General features: G+C 46.4%; 1 pseudogene across 1 annotated transcript; it reads right to left on the bottom strand.

The window, feature by feature from the left end:
• Positions 1–9884: 9884 nt before the first annotated feature.
• LOC307170861 lies at positions 9885–11444 on the bottom strand (annotated as a pseudogene). The gene is made up of 2 exons: positions 11340–11444; positions 9885–10771 (listed from the first exon to the last, which is right to left on the bottom strand). The product of its transcript is annotated as an uncharacterized misc_RNA (transcript).
• Between the last annotated feature and the right edge of the window lie 297 nt (positions 11445–11741).

The following is an 11741-nucleotide window of genomic DNA, read 5'->3' as shown; positions in this document are numbered from 1 at the left end:
GGGAAGACTCTTGAAGAAAGAAAGCGCATTCTCAAGGAGAATGGAATTTGTTTCAAGTGCTGCATATCAGCAAGTCATCTTGCAAGAGACTGTAAAGCAGCAGTAAAGTGCCTGGAGTGCGACAGTGAACGACATCATGCTGCTATGCATCCAGGTCCATCACCTCAAGTCTACAGAAGGCCTACACCCCCACCAGATAATGGCGGGGAGGAAGAGGAACATGTTAGCGACAGCACAGCCATCTCCTCACACTGCACCCAGGTATGTGGTCCAGATCGTACAGCAAGATCCTGCTCGAAGATCTGTCTGGTACGAATATACCCTCAAGGTCAACGTGAAAAGGCAACCAACATGTACGTTATTTTGGATGATCAAAGTAACCGTTCACTGGTGCGTTCAGATTTCTTCGAGCTTTTCAACATCAAGGGCCAACCATTCCCTTACACATTGAAGACCTGTGCCGGATTGGTTGAGACGTCAGGCAGAAAGGCAGAGGGTTTCCAGGTCGAATCGCTTGATAGGCAGACTAGCCTATTGCTACCACCGCTAATTGAGTGTAATGACATTCTCATTGATCGCTCTGAAATACCGACGCCTGATGCAGCCCGTCACCATCCTCACTTACGAAGAGTAGCAGCACACATACCAGAACTCGACCCCAAGGCGGAAATCCTCCTTTTGCTAGGCAGAGACATTGTGAGAGTCCATAAAGTCCGACAGCAAGTGAGCGGACCTCACAACGCCCCCTTTGCACAAAGACTGGATTTGGGATGGGTCTTGGTAGGAGACGTGTGCCTAGGAAATGCACACAAACCAGCTGTAAGTGCATTGAAGACAAGTGTGCTAGAGAATGGCCGACCCTCTATTCTCAGACCATGTAAAGGCTTCATGAAGCTGAATGAAGATGTGTCCAATGGCAAGGAGCAGAAGAACAAACCACACAAGGCATCGTTGGAGGCCCTTGGACTACATGTCTTCAGTGAGACTGAGTCCGACAACAAACCCGCCCAGTCCATGGAGGACACAATCTTTTTGGAAATCATGGACCAAGAAATGTATAGAGACACGTCAAACAACTGGGTCGCTCCTCTACCCTTTAGAGTTCCCCGTCAACGCTTGTCCAACAACCGCGAACAGGTGTTCACTCGCTTTGCCTCCCTGGAGAAAACGCTGCGGAGAAAAACTGAGATGAGAGACCAGTTTCTAGAATTCATGAAGAAAATATTTGACAACAGACATGCAGAAGTAGCTCCTCCACTGGAGGAGAATGAAGAGTGTTGGTACCTGCCTACTTTCGGAGTTTACCACCCGCAAAAGCCTGGAAGCATCCGCGTGGTGTTTGACTCCAGCGCAAAGTACTTCGGCACATCTCTAAATGGTGTTCTTCTGTCAGGCCCAGACCTCAATAACTCACTAATTGGGGTGCTGATCCGCTTCCGCAAGGAACAGGTAGCAGTGATCGCTGACATACAGCAGATGTTCCACTGCTTTCTTGTCCGCAGAGACCACAGGAACTACCTAAGGTTTTTGTGGTACAGAGACAATGACATGTCTAAGGACATTATCGACTACAGGATGAGGGTCCATGTTTTCGGCAACAGTCCGTCACCATCCGTTGCCATCTACGGACTAAGGAGAGCCATCCATGAAGGTGCACACAAATACGGAGAAGACACGGTTCAGTTTGTTGAACATCATTTTTACGTAGATGATGGGCTCATCAGTGTGCCAACTGAAGCTGAAGCCATCAGTCTGCTACAGAGAACACAGACCTCTCTCAGTGAATCGAATTTGAGGCTTCACAAGTTTGCCTCAAACAGTGAAGCTGTTCTTCAGGCCTTTGCACCAGAGGACAGAGCAGTTCTGAAAGACCTTGACTTGAGTGGTGAAGTTACACCAGTGCAACGCAGTTTGGGACTGCTGTGGGAGACAACAACAGACACTTTCACATTCACAGTCTCAGAGCACAAGAAACCCTTCACTCGCAGGGGAGTTCTGTCAACGGTGAATAGTGTCTTCGATCCTTTAGGCATGGTCGCACCGGTGATTATTGAAGGCAAAAGTCTCTTGAGGGAACTCCGTGTCAACACATGCGACTGGGATGATCCTCTTCCAGAACAAAAGTTGAAGCAATGGGAAGCATGGCGTGAGTCACTCCATGACTTAAGTAAGCTGCATATCTCTCGTTCATACACAGCAACGTCACTTTCCAATGCTGTACACAAAGAGCTATGTGTGTTCTCCGACGCGTCCACAAAAGCCATTGGAGTTGTGGCATATCTCAGGACCATTCAAGCTGAGGGACAAGTCGAAGTAGGATTCATTCTAGGGAAGGCTAAGCTGGCACCACAGTCCGAACCTACCATTCCTCGGTTGGAATTGTGTGCCGCAGTATTAGCCGTGGAAGTCGCCGAACTTATCCAAGATGAACTGGACCTGAAGCTTGATGAGATCAAGTTCTATTGTGACAGCAAGGTTGTGCTTGGTTACATTTACAATCAGACAAAACGCTTCTACGTCTACGTTCACAATCGAGTCAGACGAATTTGTCAATCCACAAGGCCTAACCAATGGTTCTACGTCAACACAGAGGACAACCCGGCTGACCACGCATCCAGGTCAGTTCCTGCGTCCCAACTGACAAAGACTATGTGGTTCACTGGACCAGCCTTTTTACACAAACCAAATCCATCTGACACAGATACAAGCTGGATGTTTGAACTTGTCAACCCAGAATCAGACATGGAAATACGACCTGAAGTGAGTAGTTTTCTTACTCAGACTCAAAACCGAGGTCTTACCACCACGCGGTTTCAGCGGTTTTCATGTATGCACTCCCTCACCAGGGCTATTGCCCTACTCATCCACATAGCCAGTGCTTATAGACACAACAAGTCCAGTGAATGTAAGGGATGGCATCACTGCAACCTCCCACGTACTCCGGATGAGTTGTCTCAGGCGAGACACATCATCATCAGAGCAGCACAGGAAGGTGTTTATGCAAAAGAGCTCGCAGTTCTTGAGCTTGGACAAGCTGTAACCAAGGACAGTTCTCTTCACAAACTCAGACCTGTTCTTGAAGGTGATCTGATTTGTGTTGGTGGCAGATTAAAACACACTGACTTGAGCACTCAAGAAAAAAAACCCATCATCTTGCCCAAGACCAGCCAAGTTTCTCTGCTGTTGGTGCGACAATATCATGAAGAGGTAAAGCATCAAGGCCGCCACTTCACAGAAGGGGCCCTGAGAGCAGCGGGCTTCTGGATCATAGGTGGAAAACGGCTTATTGCCTCTGTCTTGCACAAATGTGTAGTGTGCCGGAAGTTACGCCGAAGAACAGAGGAACAACTTATGGCAGACTTGCCTCCAGAACGCTTGCACACATGTCCACCCTTCACTTATGTAGGAGTGGATGTGTTTGGACCATGGCAAATCGTCTCCAGGCGTACACGAGGTGGACAGGCCCAAAGTAAAAGGTGGGCAATGCTCTTCTGCTGTATGAGCTCCCGAGCCGTGCACATCGAGATCATTGACTCCCTAGACACGTCCAGTTGCATCAATGCATTGAGACGTTTCTTTGCCATACGGGGACCTGCAAAGCAGATAAGATCGGACTGCGGAACAAACTTTGTGGCAGCTGCAAAAGAACTGGGATTAAGCCGACAACAACCTGACTTCAAAGTGCAGAACTTCTTGAGTCAACAAGGGTGCTCATGGGTGTTTAATCCTCCTCATGCGTCCCATATGGGTGGATCATGGGAACGTATGATAGGCCTATCAAGACGGATCCTCGATGCAATCCTGCTTCAAGAGAACATCCAACTTACCCACGACGTCCTGTGCACACTCATGATGGAAGTGACTGCGATAATCAATGGCAGGCCTCTCGTTCCAGTCTCCACTGACCCAGAGTCACCGTTCATATTGTCTCCTGCAATGATACTTACCCAGAAGGTTGGGGTTGCCCCACCGCTCAGAGACTTCACAGAAAAGGATCTTTTCAGTAGACAATGGAAACAAGTCCAAGCTCTCGCTGACAGATTCTGGCGTCGCTGGCGTCAGGAGTTCCTCCCCACCCTGCAAGTCCGCCAGAAATGGAGAGATTCTCAACGGGACCTGAAAGAAGGGGACATTGTGCTCCTGAAGGACAGTCAAGCTGCACGTAACACATGGCCTATGGCAAGGATCACAGCTGTCTTCCCTGGGAGAGACAGCAAAGTAAGGAAGGTGGAGCTCAGGACATCAGATCAAGGTTCTGCGAAGGTGTTCTTGAGACCAGTGTCAGAAGTAGTTCTTCTTCTGCCCAAAGACTGAAGATTCGGAGACATTTGATAGTTAATAGTGACCTTTAAGGTCAGACGGGGAGTGTTCTGCCCTTCAGGCATTTAAGTTTAATTTTTATGCTTTTAATTTGGTATACTTTCAGTTTCATGCAGACTCTTATTTTGACGTTTGTTAACTGAGCTAAAACAGGAAGTAGGAAACCGCATTAGAAACGCGATAGAAACGGCAGACTGGTTAAAAATGCAGACAGTCATTTTGTCAGAGAAAATTCATCTTGCCCGTTGATTCCCCAGCAGAAGCATCGCTTGTATGTATATAATCTTTGTTCTGACTAAGATAACTTTTAAGCATTTGATTTTGTGCTGTAAAAGTAATGTTCATGAAAGCTAAGTGGCTTAGCTAATTTCAGTATTTTGCTGTTTGTTTTCTAGTTTCACTCTCTCATTTCTCATCACTCATCTCATATGTATGGATTCAGTACAATGTGAAGAAAATAAATCTGCATACAAGGAATTTTGGATTTCTTCATGTTCATGAATAGAGAGAGTTTAGCTCACTGTTTAGTTGGAGTTGTTACACCTCAGCGAGAACAGTACAAGTATAATCTGTCTTTTACATTAAAATGTACAAAAACCCGTTGCTATAAGCGTACTTACCATAGTCAACTACATTAAAGATCATGATGTTTAATGTCAGACATGTCAGACCTTAATCTGCAGGAAAACTAGGCTAGATCTGGTTGTGCTGAAGCTCTCTCTCTCTCACAGAGGTGGTCCTGATGCTCAAAACAAACAGTCAACACTTTGTTAAAACTTCGCTCAGCCCAAAAGACCGGGGCAGGAGAAGGAGAAGGAGCAGGACACTAAAAGTGTTTGTAGAATAATCTTAATTACTTCTCAATGCTCAGTCGGACTTCATTTGACCAGCACAAATTCAACAAGTGTTCGTGAAGACAATGGAAAATTTCTGCTTCACAACATCATCCTGTGACGTTAAAAACCTTCAAATTGAGACATATTTGTACAACACAGCACAAAACATACAGTAAAATTAGAGAAAAATAATGTAAAGAAAAAAATGACTGATATAGAAAGCAATATGAAAGAGAGAAAGTAATATGAAAAAAAGATAGCATCAAATAGCATGAATGAAGGGCAATGCAGATGTATGTTTGCTCTCTTAAAGGGGTCATCGGATGCCCATTTTCCACAAGTTGGTATGATTCTTTAGGGTCTTCATGTAAAGTGTGTAACGTATACTTTGGTTAAAATTCCTCAATGGGTGTGTAAATCAACACCCTTTTCACCTCAAAAACAGCTCTGTTCACAGCGACCCGTTTCGGTGCATGTCTCTGTAAATGATAATGAGCAACTGCTCACTCATGAGGGGTGTCCACACAAGACATGCAAAGTGTTGCCTTGGCGGACAGTATACATATGGCGGAGGGGGAAATATGCTAATACGGGAAATATGCTAATACAGGAAATATGCTAATACGGGACAGTCCGTCAGTGGTCGTGGGCGGAGCATGAGCAATATGACAGAAAATCCAGACGGCTTGATTATTGAGAGTGTTTAGGTTTTTTGAGGATTAAAAAAAGGAGTGATTGGATTTGTTTCATTGTATGGTGGTTGTGTCCACACACTGCAAAGACACATTTATATGCAAACACCATATCTATCTATCTATAAATTAAAGGAATGTCTGTCTGTCTGTCTGTGTGTGTGTCTGTTATTCGCATATCTCTTGAACCGTTTCTGCTAATACAAAATGATAAAAGTAATCTATAAAAAAAAAAAAAAATTCCTGGTGGGTATGTGTTTTTCTTTAAGAAGGTTTCAGCAACAGGGTTTACAGTACCCTCCAGCTGAGCTCTTTTTAACATTTGAGACAAAACACCATTCATTTTCATATAGAAAAGCACAATTCTGTTGGATTTATATTGTGATTTAGACCAACTCTTTGAAAGTGAACAGGATGTTGTCCTGTTGTTAAGTTGAAGATGCAGCAAGTTGTTAGCAGTTTGTTAACCACATGCAGGTGAAGTATGAACACAGCAAAAGAAACTAGAGAATATGAAGAAACCATATGAACAAATGGAGGAACATAATGTATTATGCATTATTTGTATAGGAACATACAATTATGACCACATTAAATTGTATGTTTTTAAGATTAACATTTGGAGTTATTCTTAAAAAATGCTCATTTGAATAGGTTATGCAGCTGAATACTGTAAAAGTTATGTATCAAAAAGAAAGTCATACAAAATAAACATACACAAAACCTATATTAACAATATGAAACACATAATAAAGTAAATACAATAAAATGTATTGAACTGTTTTAAAAGTCCATTATTGAGAATTTCTGGAACTGAAGTCGTTGCAATAAACTTGAAACGCACGTCATCGGTGTTGTCAATGAATCCGGCCAATCGTGGATCAGTTGTGTCGTCATCAGAACCTGAGCAGCCGCTCTTGGGAAGCTGCGCCGGCTGAGTTCTCCGGCTGCTCTCGAATCGCTCTCGTGGTACTTTAATAGTATACGTCACAGTCATGTGGTGTCAGCGCTGCATCAAGTCGGAAAAAATTTCTAACCGTCATGCACTGCTTCAAGTCAGCCGCTGATCGGTCTGCGCAGAGCTGCATGAAGTCGAACAAACATTCAGTGTGAGAGGGGGAGTGGTCTCTGGTCCTGCGCTGTGCTCACTCAGTGTCAGTGTGAGAGGGGGAGTGGTCTCTGCAGTGGCGGTTCTACATTGAATTACACCCTGGGCAAGACCCCTTTCGAGCGCCCCCCCCCCCCCCCCCCATAAATAATATTTCTTACCCCATTGGCAGATAATGTTTTGCTTGTTTTAAGCAAAAACTCAATTTTTATTTATTTCTCCATAAAACAAGATTTGATATTTGGTCTGGAAACAAGACAAAAATACTAAGTAAGAAAAGCATTTTTGCAGTGTAATAACTGAACTTGCAACAGTTTTGTTGCAAAGAACAATATTATGGTGAAATTAGATCTCGTGTTTGAGTTAAAACCGAATTATTGTTAAGCATAGCAAGAATCATAGCAAAAAGGCTAACAAATAAGAGTTATACCCACCAATTAATATTGCCCCTTCATTCATGACATGGATACCGTAATCATACAGAGAAAACATAGTTGCATTGCATACCTTTATCTTTCGCTCGTTTCTAAATTGGGCACCTGATGGCTTTGACCTTTCTTGTCCATCTCTTATTTGGCACTCGACATCGACAATCAACAGATCCCCTGATCCCCCCATAACTGTCACTCACGAGTCACGACCAGAAGTCAAGACTAAACCAATTGACCTGGGTGGTGGTGACCAAGTAATCGTTTTGTATTACCTATTTTTATTAGCCATTCAGACCATTCAGAAAAACAAAACTGCAGGAAATATAGAGGCCTGTATTTATAATATTATGAATGAAATGTGCGTTATTTGGAAGAAAGTCGAGGTGTGACTGACTTCGATAACTATATGGATCCCCCCCCCCCCCCCCTGTCCGTTCCATTTGGGAGAGACCCAGAGGTGAACTGTCATCCGCGCCCGCGCCTCCGCGCCCCCTCCCCTTTCCCCTTCTCAAACAAACAGCTTCTGTGCACGGCATTCTCTCAGCAAGCAGGGGCGCCTGCAGCTGAGAGGAGGCGCAAATTTGCCAATTCCCCACACAGTGAAATGATAGATAATAGAAAACCGCTTCGCGGCGCAGATTTTTTTTTTTCTGCTCGTGCCGGCGGTGCCGCCCCCCCAAAAAAATGCCGCCCCGGGCGATTGCCCGGTTCGCCCGTGCCTAAAACCGCTACTGGGTCTCTGGTCCTGCGCTGTGCTCACTCAGTGTGTGAGAGGGGGAGTGGTCTCTGGTCCTGCGCTGAGCTCACTCAGTGTGTGTGTGTGAGAGGGGGAGTGGTCTCTGGTCCTGCGCTGTGCTCACTCAGTGTGTGTGTGAGAGGGGGAGTGGCCTCTGGTCCTGCGCTGTGCTCACTCAGTGTCAGTGTGAGAGAGGGAGTGGCCTCTGGTCCTGCTCTGTGCTCACTCAGTGTGTGTGTGAGAGGGGGAGTGGCCTCTGGTCCTGCTCTGTGCTTACTCAGTGTGTGTGTGTGAGAGGGGGAGTGGTCTCTGGTCCTGCTCTGTGCTCACTCAGTGTGTGTGTGAGAGGGGGAGTGGCCTCTGGTCCTGCTCTGTGCTTACTCAGTGTCAGTGTGAGAGGGGGAGTGGTCTCTGGTCCTGTGCTGTGCTCACTCAGTGTCAGTGTGAGAGGGGGAGTGGTCTCTGGTCCTGCTCTGTGCTCACTCAGTGTGTGTGTGAGAGGGGAAGTGGCCTCTGGTCCTGCGCTGTGCTCACTCAGTGTCAGTGTGTGAGAGAGAGTGGCCTCTGGTCCTGCTCTGTGCTCACTCAGTGTCAGTGTGAGAGGGGGAGTGGTCTCTGGTCCTGCTCTGTGCTCACTCAGTGTGTGTGTGAGAGGGGGAGTGGCCTCTGGTCTTGCGCTGTGCTCACTCAGTGTCAGTGTGAGAGAGGGAGTGGCCTCTGGTCCTGCTCTGTGCTCACTCAGTGTCAGTGTGAGAGGGGGAGTGGCCTCTGGTCCTGCGCTGTGCTCACTCAGTGTCAGTGTGAGAGAGGGAGTGGCCTCTGGTCCTGCTCTGTGCTCACTCAGTGTCAGTGTGAGAGGGGGAGTGGTCTCTGGTCCTGCGCTGAGCTCACTCAGTGTGTGTGTGTGAGAGGGGGAGTGGTCTCTGGTCCTGCGCTGTGCTCACTCAGTGTGTGTGTGAGAGGGGGAGTGGCCTCTGGTCCTGCCTTGTGCTCACTCAGTGTGTGTGTGAGAGGGGGAGTGGTCTCTGGTCCTGCGCTGTGCTCACTCAGTGTCAGTGTGAGAGGGGGAGTGGTCTCTGGTCCTGCTCTGTGCTCACTCAGTGTGTGTGTGAGAGGGGGAGTGGCCTCTGGTCTTGCGCTGTGCTCACTCAGTGTCAGTGTGAGAGAGGGAGTGGCCTCTGGTCCTGCTCTGTGCTCACTCAGTGTCAGTGTGAGAGGGGGAGTGGCCTCTGGTCCTGCGCTGTGCTCACTCAGTGTCAGTGTGAGAGAGGGAGTGGCCTCTGGTCCTGCTCTGTGCTCACTCAGTGTCAGTGTGAGAGGGGGAGTGGTCTCTGGTCCTGCGCTGAGCTCACTCAGTGTGTGTGTGTGAGAGGGGGAGTGGTCTCTGGTCCTGCGCTGTGCTCACTCAGTGTGTGTGTGAGAGGGGGAGTGGCCTCTGGTCCTGCGTTGTGCTCACTCAGTGTGTGTGTGAGAGGAGGAGTGGTCTCTGGTCCTGCGCTGTGCTCACTCAGTGTCAGTGTGAGAGGGGGAGTGGTCTCTGGTCCTGCGCTGAGCTCACTCAATGTGTGTGTGTGAGAGGGGGAGTGGTCTCTGGTCCTGCGCTGTGCTCACTCAGTGTGTGTGTGAGAGGGGGAGTGGCCTCTGGTCCTGCGTTGTGCTCACTCAGTGTGTGTGTGAGAGGGGGAGTGGCCTCTGGTCCTGCGCTGTGCTCACTCAGTGTCAGTGTGAGAGGGGGAGTGTACTTACTTTTTCTAAGTACCTTTAGAAAATCTGGCCACAAATCTGGTCTCTATAATGACATGCAATAGTGTTGTGGGGTTGCTGGAGGTGTGGTTCATCATCAACACCATCATCTACCACAACAACTTGATCACTGGGCTCTAAACAAATATTATGCAAAATGCAGCAGGCTGAGACTGCTGAGCTGATATTGGAAATGCTTCTCATTTGCAGGCAATGGAGCCTCCTAAACTTAGATTTTACAATGCCAAATGCATGTTCAATGACCACGCGAGCTGCATTGAACTTTCTGTTAAAGCATTTTTGCCTAGCAGACAAGTGGCCATTGTCTCTATAAGGCCTCATAAATTGAGTCAACAAATGGTAGGCAGAATCCCCAATTATGTGCATTCCCTGTGGAACAAGGGAATGAGGATCTTCTTCAAGAATACAACAAACTTCTGTGGAGCGAAATGCTCTGGCATCGTGCCAACTCCCAGGGTGACCCACACTGATGTGACTGTCACAAAACCCAGTTAAATTTACAGAATAAAACTGTTTTCTATTCATGTATGCTAGGGGATTATCACAGTGGGGTCTCATTATAGGAATGTGACACCCATCCACTGCACATACAGTGTTGGGGAAACCTGCTACGTCAAACCCTAACTTTGACATCTCCAGCCTTTGGCCTCTGGGCCAGGAAATGTGGTGGCCATGGATGGTGGGCCAGGAAATGTGTTCATATTGCAACAAAACTCATGGAAATGCTTGGTAAGAGTGGATTTTGACATGTTAAATCTATCTGCCACCCCACGATATGACTCCTGATTGGCCAATGTCCAAAGGCAGGCAAGAACACTGTTTGTGAGTGGCAGTTTGGTCTGTTGTAAATTCATATAAACAGGACCAAGGGTAGTAATGACATCCTGCAAAGGTAGAAAAAATTGGTTATCAAGATAACATGCTAACACTTGTTCAATGAATTTTATATTAACCAGTACATACCTACACTTGTTCTTTGGGAAGCCTGAAATGACCTCTAAATTCTGAGGGACTGTAGAGAGGGACAACATACTCCACAAAATTTTCTATTTTTGGAATCATTCTATATAAGAACAACAGGAATTGTGCTCACTATATACATGTAGCCTAACTGAACACACATGTAGTCAAAAATGTATTATCAATGTTTTATGTTGAATTGGGATTTTAATCAAATAATTAGTGTATACAGAAGTGTTGAAATTAGAGTAAAGGTCCATTATTTCTTTGTCAGAATGAGTAATTCTCTGTATTTAAACCAAAAGGCTAGCAACACTATTGATTATAAAAGCCACCCATTACATCAGTAATACATTCAAAGACTTTAGACTTTCAAGACAGTATTTTTATTCAACATATAATTTTCTAGGATTCTAGCTAGTAACTTTAAAACTAAATTGATAATGCATCTATCATTTGTTTAAAAATATACTTATTACATTTAACCTTTACTCTCCTTCGTTGCTCATTGTGCTCAATGTCATGCAAAAATAATGGAATTTCTATCGCTTCCAGCTCGTCTGCGATAAAGCAAGCAAACGCCACGTGATCTGCCATGACTGACGTAATTGCAGCAAACTACGGGAGTCACAACGTGTCTGGCTTCATATCTCCATTTGCAGCTCCTCCCCGCCTGTACGCGGCAACTCTCGCCGATCGGTTACATCCAGCCGCAGCCAATGTCAAACACACCTTGACACTGAGTCAGCACAGCGCAGGACCAGAGACCACTCCCCCTCTCACACTGACACTGAGTGAGCACAGCGCAGGACCAGAGACCACTCCCCCTCTCACACTGACACTGAGTGAGCACAGCGCAGGACCAGAGGCCACTCCCCCTCTCACACTGACACT

This window comes from Squalius cephalus (assembly GCF_949319135.1).
Source record: "Squalius cephalus genome assembly, chromosome: 14".
NCBI classification, from domain to species: Eukaryota; Metazoa; Chordata; class Actinopteri; order Cypriniformes; family Leuciscidae; genus Squalius; species Squalius cephalus.
This window is presented reverse-complemented; position numbering and strand designations above follow the sequence as displayed.